Raw genomic sequence first — 19,686 nt, 5'->3', positions numbered from 1 at the left:
ACTGACATTTTCACAGATTCATGATCTTGACTCAATCCCCATGGTCAGGCGAGGTATATTCAAGCAGACTGCAAACAGCACTAGAACAGTGTTTTATCCATGCACTGCACCACATTGCAGTGCTATAACCAATACATTAATTCATCTAGCATCTTCGCCCATACTGAGCTCCATTCTCACCCGTTAGGATTTCCCAAGCCCAGGTCTTTAAGGTTTATGAGGCAAGCCTCTTAAAAAGTAGCAGTAAGGGCCACATCTGAATACAAGATGCCAATGTTGAAGAACAAGGATAGAAGATAAGAAACCATTCAGTCTCAGACACCCAAATGGCATGGAAGCTTAAGTCATAGAACCACTGTATGATCCAAGATTCTAGCAAACAGACCCACTGTGGCTTTCAATAAACCCATACATGCCAAAGTTCTCAATTGTCAGCCTGCTTCCTGAGCAGTTGAAGTTTGGCTTGGACATGGACCAAAGGAAAATGCAATTTCGAAAAACTGGTGGAGTACGTTTTTCTACACTTTTCCAAAGACTTTCTACTTCTAAAGATGTAATCCAAATTCCAAAAGTGAAGAGACAATCTTGATTGTGCTAGACTGGTCACATCAGTAGTGGTGTCCAGATCTTCTGTCATCTATCCGTTGACACAAGAGGTTTGCACACGTGATCTAGGCTACCAGATGCCAGGTAAGAGTCAAGATCTCAACATTTCCCCCCTCAACTCAACCTCCTGGTCCTGAGGATGTACATGATGGACACCATAAATATGATTGATAAACATCCTGAAGAAAGGCAAATGCCCTACCATGAGGTTAACCAAATTGCGCATGAAGATATCTGCTCTTTATTAATCAAGAATGAATAACGATAACAGGAAGGATTACAAGTAAGCCACCCTATCTAATCTATCGCAAAAGCACTGAAAACATGTTTGACCTGAATGACGTTAAGGAAGGGCATGAAGGAAACCCAAAAAACTAGAAGCTTGACAAGAATTTAAAAAAATGGTGAACCTTGTTTAAAGACCTTTCATATACTTATGACAATACTTGGAATCTATTTGAAATATTTTTTTTTCAGCACCAAGTGTTACTCAAGCTTTTCCATGGATTGTACGATCCAAAGTCAATAGGTCTCTCTTGCTGGGAATTGTAAGGAATTGAAAGTACTATCCGTGCATTCCCCTCTATTCCTGAAGTTAGGGTCACTGAATGGCATCTGTAGCAGAAAGGATTTAACTCTAGGCTTCAGTCAATGAGACAGTACACAGAGAGAAGAGAAATGAAGGAGTAAATCTCTAATTCTGCATCAGAATGTTTGTAATGCAGGTACTTCTTACGAGTTAGAGCCCGCTTTATAAACAATTCGACTGGCTTCAGAGACCCCAAGATTCGCCAACTATATTCTATTTTAAAACCTATAAGCCAAATAAATTGAAAAAAAGAATATGCAGTGGTTGGCCCACACAACTGTTTAATTTCACATATTTGGGGGAAGAATCTGTAAAAAGCAGATATGCCTTAATAAAGGAAAGCAATTTTTCCCTATGTCCAATATGCAACCAACTAGAGCCCAAGTGGCCAACACAATATACTATAGCCCCAGCATACAACCATCAGTGAGCCAAATTAGTCCTGAACTACCAAATGAACCTATCATCAATATAATTGGTCCAAGGTGTAGCATGATTAAATCAATGTAACAAGCACAGGACAGAGCAGTGTAGTGATTGCATGGGTCTTAATACAATCAAGTAGCCACTTAGAATAGGATGTATTGTACACAGAACTAATAAAAGGGGAAATAAAGCAGGTTACCAAGCAAGAGATATGGAGAACCCATTTTTAAGAGAAGGAAACATTTAAAGAGCTATGAATTAAAAAGTATTTGTAAAGGAAAAGTACCTTTTCAATTCTATTGTCCCTTCCCCAAAACTGGCAGTAGAAAATTGTAATAACACATATAAGTAGTTACTATTTACACTTCAGAATATTCCAGAAATATCACTACCACCAGCTGTCAGGTCCACTTCAGAAATCTCTTGCTACCTCTGGCATATTCTACGCTCAAGCCACAATTACATTCTTACATTTTGTATGGGAAAACCAGAGAGCATATAAGTAAGATCAGGAGCATACTACCTTCAAATGATACTTCTTAAGTGGCTGGCTGAACCCTTCCCTTAGTACCAATAACCAACAGAACTGGGGGTCTGATATCAGCAATGCCACCTAATGCCTCAGCCTACTCCAAAAAGTGAGTCAACTAAAGAGTTGCATAAGGAAAGCAAAAAGGCAGGAGTGAACAAAGGAAATCATTGAGCAAAAACTTGGATTCCCATCAATTATCGCTGTGATCAATCTTATCATTTGGCTATCCACCCCTATGAATGATATGTCTCTTGATCATAGACTAACTTCAAAACCAAGGAAATTCGCTCAATATGATCAAAACAAGAGCCCCAAAGAAAAAGAGCAAGTTGTACGTTTCTTAGTTCAAGACCACATGGGAATTACGTGGGGTGCAAACGAAACAAAGGATATAGTGATTAAAATAGAGTTGTGAGGAGAAGAAACAGAATTTTATTACGAATATCACCCCACACCCTAGTCTAAAAACAGTGCAAGAAGCAGTATCAACAAATAACCACAATTAATAAGGCTAACGTGTTTCAGCCAATAGGGTAACAATGCCCTCGGCTTTCTTCAAGGCCTCTGTTCTCAAGACTTTACTACTGCAAAAGACAATATACTAAAAATCCAAACATTGTGAATAGTTGCAGTGAAAAAACGAACATCATTAAGAGGTTGGAATAAATACAACCTACTTGTACCGATCCTCCGCTTCAAGGGATGCAGATAGCATCTACAAGAAACATTTCAAACAACTCCTGATCAGTTCACTTTCAAAATCTCAAAAAACCTATGCTACCCACAATTGTAGCAATTATTGTAAAACCATAATTTCTCACCAGTCTTGACCAGGGACTGGACTTCACCTCACCTGGACCTAACTTAGGATATCGAGGCCCCGCTCTGGAGAAGAAAAACAAAGGGGAAAACCATAGGGTAGAGAGGTTGGTCTAACCACAGTCAGTCCTTACCCTCCTCATCCTATTTACCCCCTCCTAACTGAATCCTCTCCAAGCTTACCATTCTAAAATAACCAATTCATAATGTCAATTTACTCTCATTCCACAGCATCTTTGCTCACAAAGCTGAACAAACACACCCGAGGTACCACTAGGCTCTCAACTCACCCATGGATGTGCTGTCTATTGACTCACATGTAACATGGGCATAACTGTTGCCTGTCATTTAATAAAGGATTGGTCAAGGGGTTACAACGCCATGGATCACTCATTCAAAATTCCAGTAACGCCCCTTAAGTCCTACACCGCTCTGTGGGACTGTAAAAATGACCGTCCTTGTGACTCGTGCAGTTTTAAAGTGTAAAGTTTAAGCTAGAGTTTGCACAACCTACCTGTCCGTCGTTGCCTCAGACATGTACTGAGTCGAGGGTGAGGAAACGACGGAACAGGCGGAAAGCTTTTATTGTCCAAACTACTCTTCTCCGCCTGCGTTCTCAATTAATCAGCGGAGGCGTCGCACACCGATCACATCATCAATTGAGTGACAGGAGAGCTTACCAGCCATTGACAGAGGACCCAACTGAGAAACTTAGTAAGACCATCAGCTGCCTGTTGGAAGAAGCCTTAAGTGAGGGATGGATCACAGCCCGGGAAGCCCAGTTTCTACAGACCAAACATCCAACAACGCCGTATTTTTACGTCCAGACTAAGGTGCACAAACCCCAAAGACCACCACCGGGGAGGCCAATTATTTCAGGCCAGGGTTCTGCTTTAGAACCCTTATCCACCTTTGTGGACCATTTTTGGAGGCCCATACTGCAGAAGATGCAGACATATCTGCAAGATACAAAGGACGTATTATGTGTGATACCAGACATTGAATACGACACAGAGAGAGACTTTCTAGTCTCCTTTGATGTCGAATCACTATACACCTCTATTCCCCAGGAAAAGACCATTACATCCATCCTGGGTTAAGCTGATTTGGACACTATCACCCCTGTCCATTTTATTGTGGCACTTGCCCGGCTGGCCATGAAAGACAATTCTTTAGATTTGAAGATACTATCTATTTGCAAATCTCTGGGACCAGCATGGGCAGTGTCTTTGCACCAAGCTTGGCGAATCTCTACGTACATTCCTTCGAGCAAGAACATGTGCTGACACCTGCCAATCTTTTTTTCACATCAATTCGCTGGTGGAAGCGTTCTATAGATGACGTGTTGGTAGTGTGGCGAGGAGATCGTGAGTTCATACTACATTTCCATCAATGGCTTAACACAAGGAACTAATTTTTGAAATTTACGGTAGAGAATAATAAGGATAGACTACCTTTTTTGGACTTATTAATCTTTGCTACGCCATCAGGTCTAGAGTGAACTGTATGGGAAGCTGATGGCACGTAATTCACTATTACAGTACAATAGTCAACACCCCAAGGCCCTAGGGATCATTTGCCCTATGGGCAATCCCTGAGAGTACGTATGAATTGCTCATCAGAAAGCACTTTTCAAATCCATGCTGAGGGCCTGTAAGAGCAATTGCTATCTAGGCATTATCCGCGTAAATTGGTAAAGCACTCATTTAAACGGGCCAGGAATAATCATCGTGAAGCCCTGTTGGAACTTCATGTGAATAAATCCACCCTTGATCGTTTGACCTTTGTGAGTACTTTCAGCACGAAGGTTAATAGTATACAGAAGGTTGTTCGCACATACTGGCGGATTTTGAACTGTTGTAGCGAGAAAATTGCTCCACCCTTGTTTGCCTTCAAAAGATCAGGCAGCATACGGGATCGATTGGTGCATACACGCCCCAAATCGACATCCAGGAGACCTGTAGGAACTTTGTGGGATTTGTCCGCGGTTGTGGGACACCACCCATGTGGAGGTTGTTCCATTTGCCCCAGACTAAACACTCAACGACAATAGACATAGGGACCGATTGACCTTGGGTCCAGTCTAATTTTACTAATTGTAATAGTGCCCAATTGATCTATCTAGTGACCTGTTCGTGTCAGATCAGGTATGTCGGGATGACCACTCAAAAAGTGAAACAGTGGTCCTTAGAGGACAGGTATAAAGCAACACAAATACAATATAGACCTGAATAGGTGCTGTAGGAGAGTAGGGTCTGCAATCCTATGATCACCCCATATTTTTGCTTTTTGCTTCACTGGTTTACGACTTCTCTGGCTGTGGGCCTGTTAATCAGACCCACAGCCTTGCTGTTCTCTCACTAAATTGACACGTGTACCTTAGGTGCATTTACCAATTGGTACTGGGCCACCTTATCAGACCCTGTAACTCAGGGCATAGGTGTACCCAGGGCCTACCAGGGGCTGCAGCATGTATTATGCCACCCCTGGCTGGCCATCTAAATCTGACAACTGGCTGCACGACAGCTGGGGCAAGGTGGTGTAATCACCCTTTACTTTAGATATAGTATACCTATATCTAACCCTAAAATGGACACACAGATTACTATCAGTCACTCCTATGGCAGGCCTTGACAATCCTGAAGGCAGAGTGCTTGGAATCGTGTGAGATGGTGCTCTGGCATGAGCTGAGCCCGTTTGCAGCTTGCGGAACCAAGTCCTAATAGCTGTTCCATGATAACGCGTACCATATACTCTTAAGTGCATTATAATCCTCGCGGTTATATGCTATCTTTGGTATCGCTTTATCAAAACATGTCGAGTAAGGTGTCATACGAATTGGAATACTAACCCCTCGCCAATTCTGGCGACGGGGTTAGCATTCCACCCTTCTAGAGGGACACGACATGTATGTAACTGTGAACCCCGGTTAAAGTTAACTCAAGCCTCAGCATCACAAAATGGATGCTGCCACCACAGACACAAGTCTGACCCCCTGCAGCTGGGAGTCCTTCCAGCGAGGGGAGCTTGGACAAAGGGTTTCATGTCAGGGGCGGTGCTAGCACCATCCCAGACAGGGTTTTGTGTATCCTGGGTAGGCAGGGCTTTAGAGGAAGGTGACTGCAAGTGGCATCCCGGGGCTCACTATGCATCTGCCGGCTAGAACCAGTTCCAGGGGCACACCAGCCCCTGAGCTGGGGAAAGTCCGGCATGGGAGAGGGGTGTAACCACCCCCCTTCCTGGTCCCACCCATGGGCAGGACCTAGTCGCGTGCCAGCCCCTTTTCCTAGTATAAAGATAGGAGCGGGCCCCCTTCCAAATTAGATCATCTTTGAATCCTGAAACTACTTTCTACGAAAGGAACTCTCGACTTCTTCTCAAGATTTCTCCCTTGTGACTAAGGAGTAGTCACCCTGCACCCGCAGGCACCATCCTAGAACACTGCGGTTTGCTGCACGTCCTTCCTCCGGAATCCGACTGACCAGCACGACGAGACCCGGCTTCCCTGGCACCTCTGACCTCTACCCACATCGTCAGCTCAGCTGAGATCCGTGGGTGCGACGAGACCTCGAGGGACCGGCCATCTTCAAGACTGCACGACGCTTGCCCAGCACGACCACCGAGGGATCCTCGAGTGAGTGCTTTGGGGGTCCGAGAAGCCCCAACCCTGAGCAGCTCCAGCACCGAAGTTCAGCCCTCCAGCATCCACCAGATCTGCGTGGGGCCCTTCTGCTTTTTGCTGCTCACCGCGTTGTCTGGCTACTAGCCCGCTGGCTGGTGGCCTTACCGACGACGAACGACGACATCAACACTGCTGGTCTGGTTGCTCCAGACTGGCTCTTGCTCCCCTCCAAAAGAGGAGCACCCCGGACCCTCCTGGTCCACTCCAGACGCCATTTTGAGTCCACCGCGTGGGCTTGCATTTGCCAAGACTTGTTGCCCCAATCCTGGGTCCAGCGACGTCGACAGCAGATACCATCGTGGGACAGCTCGCACCTCCATCCTGGTCGCCGACAACGCCTACTGGTCCGTGATACTGCAGAGCCCAGCGTCACCCACTCACCTGGTCGAGGTGACTCCATCCGGTGCCATCCTGGTGCCCATCTAATCACTGGCTAGTGATTCAGAACTTGGTCCCCTCTGCTTACAGGTGTCTTCTGTGAGAAGGTGGCCTGATATGCAGTGCTCACTATTCTAGTGAACACTATGTATCAGTCCAGCAACCCTTATTGATGATTGGTTGTAAGTCAACCTTATAGACCAGCTATCCTAGTAGCGTGGATACGAGCAGTCTAAGGCTAAAGACTCGAGAGGGCGTGTTAAGCCAGCTGTTATACCACACATATACCCCTTGAACACCAAGTGAAAGGACACCACACAAGTGTTATGAAAATAAACAGTGTATTTATTAAGATCACAACAGCCCTGTACTCTTTATGAGGACAGGGTACTAAGCACAAAACAAAACACTTACGAAAATACTTAAGTTAGCACAGTATATACAAATGCCCGAGGGGCACGGAAAACCATATACTCTGAAAGTGGAATGCGAAATTACTAGCAGGTAAGTACAGTACTAATAGGCTTTGGAATCGCTAGGACTGGACTATAGAATCGTTAGATTACTTCTAGGAGACCCAGGGGACTCTGGTGCAGAGTGTGCACTCTCACGCGTGATGCGGGACAAAGTCTATGGTAGCTAGATTTCACAGAGTTAGTGTTCTCGGGCGAACCCGACCTGGTAGGAGGAAAACGAAAGTGGATTCTGACCCTTGGATAGTGAGGCTATGCTGGGGCACCGAAATGCCGAGGTTACCTAGCCCAGGGGCTGCAGCTGCATATGTCTCAAAAGACGTCGGGAAACCTCGTAGTCTGACCAGGAGCCTGGAAGAAAGATGCTGGCAGGCGACCAGTGAAGAGAGTTCGAAGTGATCCAAGCCTGGATCTAGAAGAGGGATGACACCTGAAAGCAGAGGGGACCAAGTTTGTGACTACTAGCCAGTAGTCAGGTGGCACCAGGAGGGCACCGGATGGTAGTCACCTTGACTAGGTGAGTGGGCGACGCTGTGCTCTGCAGATCTCACGGACCAGGAGGCGTTGTCGGCGACCAGGATGGAGGAGCGAGCTGTCCCACGATGGATGAAGCTGTCGGCGTCGCTGGACCCAGGATTGGGCAACAAAGCCTTGGCAAATTCAAGACCACGTGGTGGACCTAAAATGGCGTCTGGAGTGGACCAGGAGGGTCCGGGGTGCTCCTCTTTTGAAAGGGAGCAAGGGCCAGTCTGGAGCAACCAGACCAGCAGCAGTGATGTCGTCGGGCGTCGTGAAGAAGGCCACAAGCCAGCCGGCTAGTAGACAAACAACGCGGTGAGCAGCAAAAAGCAGAAGGCACACGCAGATCGTGGAGATGCTGGAGGGCTGATCTTCGGTGCTGGAGGTGCTCAGGGTCGGGGCTTCTCGGACCCCAAATCACTCACCAGTGGAATACTCGGTGGGCTTGTTGCAAAGAAGTCGTGCAGTCTTGGCGATCGTCGGTCCCTCGAGGTCTCGTCGCACTCACGGGTCTCAGCTGGGCTGTAGAGGTGAGTAGAGGTCAGAGGTGCCAGGGAAGCCGGGTCTCGTCGAGCTGGGTCGTCGGATTCCTGAGGAAAGACTTGCAGCAGACCGCAGTGTTCTTAGGACGGTGCCTGCGAATGCAGGGTGACTACTCCTTAGTCACAAGGGAGAATCTTGAAGAAGAAATCTTGATGTCCTTTCGCAGAAAGTCGTGTCTTGATTCCAAAGATGATCTAATTTGAACAGGGGGCCCGCTCCTATCTTTATACTAAGAAAAGGGGCTGACCCGGTGACTAGGTCCTGCCTATGGGTGGGACTAGGAGGGGGGTGGTTACACCCCTCTCCCATGCCGGACTTCCCCCAGGCCAGGGGCTGGTGTGCCCCTGGAACTGGTTCTGACCGGCCTATGCGTAGTGAGCACCGGGGTGCCACTCAGCAGTCACCTTCCTGTAAAGCCCTGCCTACCCAGGATACACAAAACCCTGTCTGGGACGGTGCTAGCACCGCCCTTGACAGGAAACCCTTTGTCCAGGCTCCCCTCGCTGGAAGGACTCCCAGCTGCAGGGGGTCAGACTCGTGTCTGTGGTGGCAGCATCCATTTTGTGGAGCTGAGGCTTCGTTTAACTTTAACCGGGGTTCACAGTTACATACATGTCGTGTCCCTCTAGAAGGGTGGAATGCTAACCCCGTCGCCAGAATTGGCGAGGGGTTAGTATTCCAATTCGTATGACACCTTACTCGACATGTACATGTTTTGATAAAGCAATACCAAAGATAGCATTTAACCGCGAGGATTATAATGCACTTAAGAGTATATGGTATGCGTTATCATGGAACAGCTATTAGGACTTGGTTCCGCAAGCTGCAGACAGGCTCAGCTCATGCCAGAGCACCATCTCACACGATTCCACGCACTCTGCCTTCAGGATTGTCAAGGCCTGCCATAGGAGTGACTGATAGGAATCTGTGTGTCCATTTTAGGGTTAGATATAGGTATACTATATCTACAGCAAAGGGTGATTACACGACTTTGCCCCAGCTGTCATGCAGCCAGTTGTGTCAAATTTAGGAGGCCAGCCAGGGGTGGCATAATACATGCTTCAGCCCCTGGTAGGCCCTGGGTACACCTATGCCCTGAGTTACAGGGTCTGATAAGGTGGCCCAGTACCAATTGGTAAATGCACCTAGGGTACATGTTGTAATTTAGAGAGAGAACAGCCAGGCTGTGGGTCTGATTGGCAGGCCCACAGCCAGAGAAAGTCGTAAACCAGTGAAACAAAAGCAAAAAATCTGGGTGATCATAGGATTGCAGACCCTACTCTCCTACATCTTCCATCTCCGATCCAGGCTTGGATTCATCCGAATCTCTTCACTGGTCGCCTGCCAGCAACTTCTTCTTTCAGGCTCCTGGTTCGTCAACGAGGGTTTCCGACGACACTTGAACCCTATGCAGCCGCAGCCCCTGGGCTAGGTAAACCGAGTACCCCGGTGCTCCAGCGTAGAACAACTCTCTAAGTGCCTAGATGCACTTTCGTTTTTGACCTACCTAGTCGGGTTCGCCCGAGAACACTAACTTTTGCATTTACTAGTATCCATAGACTTTGTCCCGCATCCCGCGTGAGAGTGCACACTCTGCACCCGAGTCCCCTAGGCCTCCTGCTAGTAATCTGAAGGTTCAGTAGTCCAGTCCTAGCGATTCCAAACCCTATGAGATTAGTACTTACCTGCTAGTAATTTCGCATTCCACTTTTAGAGTATATGGTTTTTCGTGCCCCTCGGGCATTTGTGTAAATTGTGCAACTTAAAGTATTTTCGTAAGAGTTTTGTTGTGTGCTTAGTACCCTGTCCTCATAAAGAGTACAGGGCTGTTGTGATCTAAATAAATACACTGTTTATTTTCATAACACTTGTGTGGTGTCCTTTCACTTGGTGTTCAAGGGGTATATGTGATGGTATAACAGCTGGCTTAACACGCCCTCTAGAGTTTAGCCTAAAGACTGCTCTTGTCCATGCTACTAGGATAGCTGGTCTAACGGTTGACTTGCAACCAATCATCAATAAGGGTTGTTTGGACTGATACATAGTGATCACTAGAATAGTGAGCACTGCATATCAGGCCAACTTCTCACAGGTGCTATAACCATTATGTTGTCCAGCCGGACAGCGAGTTTAATATGCAAATAAGAACAAAGATTGCTTTGATACTCGAAGGAGGAACAAATATAACGGGATGCAGTCCTGCACCCGATCTGTGAACCATAAGAACAAAAAAGACATTCAACAACAAACAAACAGAAAATAACAGGCAAAATTTGGAGCTTTGGGAGCTTGTGCTAGTAATAAAGTGAATCAAGCTACCCAATTATAGTGACCATATTGAACATACATAATAATAAGTGGCACTATTTAACATGTCGACAGCGTTTCGATCCCAAGCTCATTAGATAATAGGGATCATCATCAGGACTAATCAATTGAATCGTATTACTAGCACAAGCTCCCAAAGCTCCAAATTTTGCCTGTTATTTTCTGTTTATGTTTTTTGTTGAATGTCTTTTTTGTTCTTATGGTTCACAGATCGGGTGCAGGACTGCGTCCCGTTATATTTGTTCCTCCTTCGAGTATCAAAGCAATCTTTGTGCTTATTTGCATATTAAACTCGCTGTCCGGCTGGACAATGTAATGGTTATAGCACCTATTCAGGTCTATATTGTATTTGTGTTGCTTTATACCTGTCCACTAAGGACCACTGTTTTATAAAATAATTGACATCCGAGGTCCTTAGTTTTCTTTCGAGTTTCCTGGTTTGTTTAAAAATACACTCGAAAAGTGAAAGCACAGAGGCTTGAGCATAAAAGCTCCTTTAGATGCAAGAAAACCATGACAGGGCTGACTAAGCATTTTGTGGAGAAGAATCATAAAGAAGAGGACTTCCAGTGGACAGTGCTAGAAAAACCATGTATACCTTCACATATCAGCGACATCTCCAAATACCTGTTTATTAAGGAGCAAAAATGGGTATTTCGGCTCCACAGTGACACACATGGTCTTAATGACGATATACCTTGGACCAGTTTATAGACACTCGGGTAAATACTAGTTTGCAGAAAATATACATGCAGAGAGTAGAGCCAACTGGGACTATTTTGAGTGTGCAGAGGGTTTATTGTTTATCTCTTGCAGATGTTGTAACAATAGCATAGACTCTACACCCTTTCCTTAGATACCATCTGGGTTTTATAAGGGGTGTAATACTAAATTGTTCGTTGAAGCTTATAATTGGAGTTGACCAGCCACCATAGGTAGCGTAGGCAGTTTTGACACAATGCCCGGCAACTCTTTGTGATGAATATACACACTCTCTCTCCATTATCTCTTTAATAACTGAGTTATCAACATATAGAGTAAAGGTTATGTGAAATATACGCAGCTAATGGGTGGTACACTTTGGAATTAATGATGGTTTTTCGCAAAATAAAATATTTTGTGCATACATTTTTCCACTTTTTCACTACTACATGAAAACCTGAGTTAAAAACTATGTAGGTATTTTTGCTCGTTGGGAGCGGTCTTGCGAGTCCCTAACCTGTAACCCATTATAAAGGGTTAGGATTTTTTCATTGAAACCCGAGAACTAAAAACATCACGACTGACTTTTTTGTAGTTTGGGTGGATATTGCTCTAGCAGCAGGCGGAATTATAGGCAGCTGCGGTATTGATTAGGGCTTAATAATGTCCTAATTATAATTTGTTGACTGGAGCATTATCAGGATATAGACCATTTTGGGCAGTATCGCAGGGCGATCTTTAGAACTACAGTCTCTGGCGTGATGTCATTCTGTAGTCCTGCAGGATATCGCATGAACGGATACAGCAGACAGTCAGCCGTGGATTAGGAATGGCGATCCTAACCAGGTATTTGTAGCACGGCTTGCGTGATTATATATACACACACACACACACACACACTAGCAGCCCGTCCCGACGTTGTCCGGGTATGAATTGCTGCCGGCCAGTAGTATATTGTTTTGTAGGATTTCGTTTTGATAGCATTTCTTATCTGTGACAGGCCTGTGAAACGCTCAGATTCACAGTGCACTGCTGATGCACTTAAGAGTGCGCGTTCAGTAGTGTGTGAACTCGAGTTTCCCTACTTTATTTTTCCTTGCAATATTATATAGCGCGAACTCGACAACATGGCATGAGCACAATTTACATTACAGAAGAACACATTCATATGTGGTAGGCACGGGGAGACAAAGCAATTTGCCTGGAATCACAGGATGTTGAGCTAATGCAGAGATTCGAACGTAGCTCCCCAGCTCTAAAGTTCGCAATTCTAGAACTTGTGGCGGGAGGTGTGTCTAAAAGTGGATGTCGGTGCTGGCCATCCATGAGAGAGACCAGTGCATTTTTCAAATCGGTGGTGAAAAAATATGAGTATGTTGCTGGAGATGTGGGCCACGGTGCCACCAATGTACTTACCGGGGGAGGGTAAACACCCATTATTCAGCAACTTTCTTTCGCATATCATCACTCCGCATACTTTCATTACGAAAGTACCATGACTCCGCAATGCCAATATAACGCACGGCATCACATTTTATATGCCTTTACCACGCATACATTTACAACGAAATTAGTTGTAAATGCATGAATGGCAAAAGCATGTTTTTTAAAAATGTTTGGATAAGGTAAGTATGGGTATAGGGGTATAAGTTTTGGGGTACTGAGGTAAATGTTTAGGGGTGTTTGGGTATTTTAAGGGTTCAGATATAGTTTTGGGTTATGGGGTACAGGAGTAGTTTTAGGGTTTAGGGCTAGGTATGGGTTTTGGGGTACAGGGGTATTTTTAGGGTTCAGGGCTAGGTTTTGTTTTGGGGTATAGGGGTATTTTTAGGGTTCAGGGGTAGGTTTGGGTTTTGGGGTACAGGGGTATTTTTAGGGTTCAGGGCTAGGTTTGGGTTTTGGGGTACATGGGTATTTTTAGGGTTCAGGGCTAGGTTTGGGTTTTGGGGTACAGGGGTATTTTAGGGTTCAGGGGTAGGTTTGGGTTTTGGGGTACAGGGGTATTTTTAGGGTTCAGGGCTAGGTTTGGGTTTCGGGGTACAGGGGTATTTTTAGGGTTCTGGGGTAGGTTTGGGTTTTGAGGTACAGGGGTATTTATAGGGTTCAGGTCTAGGTTTTGGGGTACACGTCTGAGGCAACGACGGACAGGTAGGTTGTGCAAACTCTGCCCTAAACATAACATTTTAAAACTGCAAGAATCACAAGGATGGTCATTTTTACAGTTCCACAGAGGGGTGTGGGTCTTATGGGGTGTTACTGGAATTTTGAATGAGTAGTTCATTGCGTTTTAACCCCTTGACCGATAATTCATTAAATGACAGGCAACAGTTATGTCTATGTTACATGTGAGTCAATAGATAGCACATCCATGAGACCATTGGGCAAGTTGAGAGCCTAGTGGTACCTCAGGGTGTGTTTGTTCAGCTTTGTGAGCAAAGATGCTGTGGAAGGAGAGTAAATGGACATTATGAATTGGTTATTTTAGAATGGTAAGCCTGGAGAGGATTCAGTTAGGAGGGGGTCAATAAGATGAGGAGGGTAAGGACTGACAGTGGTAAGACCAACCTCTCTACCCTCTGGTTTTCCCTTCTTCTCCAGAGCGGGCCCAGATATCCTGAGCTAGTTCCAGGTGAGGTGAGGTCCAGTCCCCGGTCAAGACGGGTGAGAAATTATGGTTTTACAATAATTGCTACAATTGTGGGAAGTATACATTTTGAGATTTTGAAAGTGAACTGATCAGGAGTTGTTTGAAATGTTTCTTGTAGATGCCATCTGCATCCCTTGAAACGGAAGATCGGTACAAGTAGGTTGTATTTATTCAAACCTCTTAATGATGTTAGTTTTTTCACTAACTATTCACAAGATGCTTGGATTTTTAATATATTGTCTTTTGCAGTAGTAAAATCTTGAGAACAGAGGCCCTGAAGAAAGCAGAGGGCATTGTTACCCTATTGGCTGAAACATGTTGGCTTTATTAATTGCAGTTATTTGTTGATACTGCTTCTTGCACTGTTCTGTTTTTAGACTAGGGTGTGGGGTGATATTCCTAATAAAATTCTGTTTCTTCTCCTCACCAATCTATTTTAATCACGATATCCTTGGTTTCGTTTGCACTGCACGTAATTCCCATGTGGTCTTGAACTAAGAAACGTACAACTTGTTCTTTCTTACTTTGGGGCTCTTGTTTTGATCCCATTGAGCTTATTTCCCTTGGTTTGGAAGTTAGTCTATGATCAAGAGACATATCATCCATAGGGGTGGATAACCAAATGATAAGATTGATCACAGCGATAATTGAAGGGAATCCAAGCTTTTGCTCAATGATATCCTCTGTTCACTCCTGTCTTTTTGCTTTCCTTATGTGACTCTTTGGTTGACTCACTTTTTGGAGTAGGACGAGGCATTAGGTGGCATTGCTGATATCAGACCCCCAGTTCTGTTGGTTATTGTTAATGTGTGGTTTGGGGATTGGAAAGGAGGCAGGTCTTTAAAATATCCCTTTGACCCTATATCGCTCTGTTGTGTTTTTTGATATCTCCCTTAGTACTCCATAGTCAACATAGTAGTGTTTAGTGTACCAATGCATAAGACCCTATATGATAAACCAATTTCTTAGGAGGGCAATTGAAAGTCTATCAAAAACATGGACTCTGCTTTGTTCAAGGTAGCGTGGAACCACAAAAGATTATGAAATATGCTTAATTGTAGCCTTAGAAAAAGGGACAACCTGTTGTGAATTAATTTCTGTGACGAATGCCATCTTTTGGCAAGAATAGCATCTCCCAAATTCTTTGTACTCTTCCTGATGGAAGGCAAACACTATGCTTTGAAGCACAAGTTACTACTTGCGTAACGATATATCTGTAAGAGACATTAGTTAGTGATAGATTCCTTACCTTAGAATATCCCCAGGCGTCAGACTGGATCCGCAAAGTTTTGCGTAGCAGTACCCTTGCGCGTCGGTAGGCGTCGTCTGCGGCTCCGCGTCCGTCGTCGGCGCCGTGATGACGTCGGAGTACTTAAACGCCGCCTCTGCGTTCTGACGTCAGTTCTTAGCCACAGCTTTTTCGCGCCAGAAGCGCAGAGCCATGACAAAAACCGACACTGGTGCCAAGAAACTAGGGCCCTGAAAGGGGATGACCTTAACCCTAGATATCGGTTCGCAGAACGGGGAGGATGGGTGGGTCGTTAAGGAATCTATCACTAACTAATGTCTTACAGATATATTGTTACACAAGTAGTAACTTGTGCATCTGAAAGAGACACGTTAGTGATAGATTCCTTACCTTAGAATAGATACCCCAGCAATACCATCCCCGTGGTGGAGGGTCTGCGAACCAATAATCACACCAGAAAGTCCTGGAGGACGGAACGGACGAAGTAGCCGTCCCTCCGGACTTGACTGTCCAGGCAGTAGTGCCTTGCAAACGTGTGCAGCGAGGCCCACGTAGCTGCCTGGCAAATGTCCTGCAAGGGCACACAGCGGCCCAAGGCAGTAGTAGTGTCCGTGGCTCGAGTGGAATGAGCCCAACAGGGGGTTCCTTCTTAGCCAAGGAGTAACACGCCTGGATGCACAAGATAATCCATCGAGAGATGGTCCGTTTGTGCACCGCTTTCCCTTTCTTAGCGCCCACGTACCCACCAAAGTTGATCATCCACCCGGAACTGTTGTGTGCGATTCAGATAGAATGAGAGCGCACGTTTTGGGTCCAGATGGTGGAGCCGCTCCTCCTCTCTCGAGGGGTGCGGAGGCGGAAAGAAGGTGGGCAATGTGATGGATTGCCCAATGTGGAAGGCTGTGACCACCTTAGACAAGAAGGAGGGCCTAGTCCTTAAAACAACCTTGTGCGGATGGACTGAAAGGAAAGGAGGCTTACAAGAGAGAGCCTGGAGCTCACTCACTCTCCTGGCAGAGGTGATAGCTACCAGGAAGGCAGTCTTCAAAGAGAGAAGGGGGATCGATTGACATACTGAGTAGCTCGGGATACCAGTACCTTCGTGCCCAGTCCGGAGCCACAAGGATGACTTCTGCCCGGTCGCGCTTGATCTTCTTCAGCACTCTGGGCAGAAGTGGTATAGGCGGAAAGGCGTACAATAGACCGCAACTCCACTCGCGACGAAAAGCATCGCCGAGCGAGTGCCGCCTTGGAAATTCCAACGCGCAGAACTGATGACATTGCGCGTTCTCTTCGGTGGCGAATAGATCTAACCAAGGCTCTCCCCATCTCAGAAAGAGGCCTTGCGCCACGTCCGAGTGCAGGCACCATTCGTGATCCATCGAGCACCGACGGCTGAGTTTGTCCGCCCTGGCGTTCAGAGAACCTGCCAGGTGTTGAACCACCAGAGTCACGCCCTGATGTTCCAGCCATTGCCAGAGACGCAGAGCCTCCTGGCAAAGGGTCCACGACCCCACTCCGCCCTGTTTGTTGCAGTACCACATGGCGGTGGTGTTGTCCGTGAACACTTGCACTGCACTACCTCGGACAGACGGGAGGAATGCCTTCAGTGCCAGACGAATCGCCCGCAGCTCCAACAGATTGATATGGAGCCGGGACTCCGCCGGAGACCAGAGTCCTCTGATCTCCGCCTCTCCCAAGTGGCCTCCCCAGCCCTGGAGGGACGCATCCGTCACAACTACGTGCTCCGGTTGGGGAAGGGAGAGGGATCTGCCGTTGACCCAATCGCGGTCCGTGAGCCACCACTGCAGCTGTCTCGCAGTGCCCTCCGAGATCAGGACATGGTCGGACAGGTTGCCCCGGAGCTGGGCCCACTGAAACTTCAGGTCCCACTGCAGAGCCCGCATCCGCCACCGTGCGTGATGCACCAGAAGGATGCAGGAGGCCATCAGCCCCAGAAGCCGCAGCATCAACCTTACCGAAACCCGGGATAACGGCCCGAAGATCGGAATCAGAGCCTGTATATCCCGAACCCGCTGTTCGGGCGGGTAAACCCGAAACTGCGCCGAGTCGAGAACCGCTCCGATGAAAAGGAGCTTCTGAGAGGGGCACAGGTGCGACTTCGGCACATTGATGGAAAATCCCAGCCGGTGCAGGAGATCCGCCGTAGTCTGGAGGTGGCTGATGACTGCTTGGGGCGAGCCCGCCTTCAACAACCAGTCGTCTAGGTAGGGGAAGACTGAGACCCCCAACCTGCGCAGATGAGCTGCGACCACCGCCATCACTTTCGTGAACACCCGTGGGGCGCTGGTAAGGCCGAAGGGGAGCACCGTAAACTGAAAGTGCTCGAGGCCTACCGTGAACCGCAGGTAACGCCGGTGGGCCGGCAGGACGGGGATGTGGAAATATGCGTCCTGCAAGTCCAACGCTACCATCTAGTCTCCCGGGTCTAGGGCAGTCAAGACCTGAGCCAGTGTCAGCATTTTGAACTTCTCCTTCCGGAGGAAGCCATTGACGTTCCTTAGATCCAAGATAGGGCGCAGGCCCCCTTTGCCCTTCTTAGGTACCAGGAAGTAGTGGGAGTAGCAACCACGTCCTACTTCTGGCCCAGGAACGCGCTCGATGGCCCCCTTGGCCAAGAGGGCCGAAACTTCCTCTTGCGGAGCCGCAAATGATCCCCCGATACGCGGTGGTGTTGCGGTGGCATGGCTTGAGGGGTCGTCCCGAAGGGGAGGGAGTAGCCCCTTCGGACGATCTGCAGCACCCACCTGTCCGAAGTGACTGTGCGCCAGTGAGCGTGGTGATGGCGAACCCTGCCTCCCACTGGCGTCACATGGGCCGAAAAGCACGGACTAGGAGGGTTTAGAGGCGGATGCTGCGGGGGCAGGTGTGGACTGACTCCGCTTGTTCCCCCGACCGCCTCCACGGCGGTTTCCACGGCCGCCGCCGCGCTGGACGATAGTTTGCGGCGAGTGGCTGGCGGCACGTGTGGGGACGCCCCTTCCTTGGCCACGAAAGGAGCGAACGGCACCCATTTGCTGGCGCGGGGCCGAGAGGCCCAAGGACTTGGCCGTAGCCCTGGAGTCCTTAAAGCGCTCAAGTGCGTGGTCTGCCTTCTCGCCAAAGAGGCGACGGCCATCGAACGGCATGTCCATGAGTATTTTGGACGTCTGCCGAGAAATTGGCGGATCTCAGCCAGGCGTGGCGTCGTACCGCCACCGGCGTAGCCATCGTTCTGCCCAGGGAGTCAGTAGTATCCAGTCCGCACCTGATTGAATACTTGGATGCGTCCCGGCCCTCCACCAGGGCTTGGCCGAGTTTGGCCCGTACCTCCAACGGACACTCTGGCAGCACGTCCGCCACCGTTTCCCACAGAGAGTGGGTGTAACGGCCCAAGAGGCATGCGGTGTTGGAAGACCGCAGTCCCAAGCTAAGGGACGAGAAGATCTTCTTACCATAGTTCTCGTACCTCTTGGACTCCCTGTCCGGCGGAGCCGTCGGGAAGGCGGTCTGGGAGTTAGAGGCCTGGATAACCAGACTCTCAGGGGTGGGGTGGGTGGACAGGAAACATGGGTCGCCCGGGGCTGGGCGGTGGCGTCTGGCCACGTTCCTATCTACAGGCGAACCTGTAGCGGGCCTGGACCAAGTGCCCAAAAGAACGTCCGTCAAGGCCTCATTAAACGGCAGCAGAGGCTCCATGGAGCATGACTGCGGCTTAAGGACCTCAGTGAGGAGGTTAGTCCTCACGGCCGCGACGGGGCGCTCAAGGCCCAAGGCCTTGGCAGCCCTCATCAACACCACACCATAAGTAGCACCCTCCTCCGAAGCCACGGTAGGAGGAGAGACAAATCCAGTGTCTGGAGAGGTGTCCAGGCCACTGGCCTCCCCAAGGTCTCCTGTCCAGTCCATGTTAGACTGGCACTCTCTGGCCAGAGGGTCCTCAGACCCCTCCCAATCCTCATCCCTCATCTCCTGAGATTCAGGGTCGTAACTGAATGAGGTCGGTTCATAGAAACTAAAATCTCCAAACGGCGTCGAGATCGGCGCCGATAGGCGTCGTCCCGATGTCGGAACCGATTGAAAGGAGGCATCGGGGACGGCGCCGCCCGAGGACGACGCCGGGGGGGTCATAAGGTCCACCGGTGACGATCCATTGCCCGATGAGGGTCCAGCGGCGCCGGGCCCGAAGTCAC

At 48.0% G+C, this 19,686-nt stretch overlaps 1 protein-coding gene across 3 annotated transcripts in view; it reads right to left on the bottom strand.

Moving 5' to 3' along the window:
- The window catches only part of LOC147673477 (tudor and KH domain-containing protein-like), a 619,192-nt gene that overhangs the window by 2,753 nt on the left and 596,753 nt on the right, over positions 1-19,686 (bottom strand). The window lies entirely within an intron of this gene.

Source organism: Lissotriton vulgaris, chromosome 12 (genome assembly GCF_964263255.1).
Source record: "Lissotriton vulgaris chromosome 12, aLisVul1.2, whole genome shotgun sequence".
Lineage (NCBI taxonomy): Eukaryota > Metazoa > Chordata > Amphibia > Caudata > Salamandridae > Lissotriton > Lissotriton vulgaris.
Note: the sequence above shows the minus strand (reverse complement) of the source record. Positions and strands in the feature narration are given on the sequence as shown.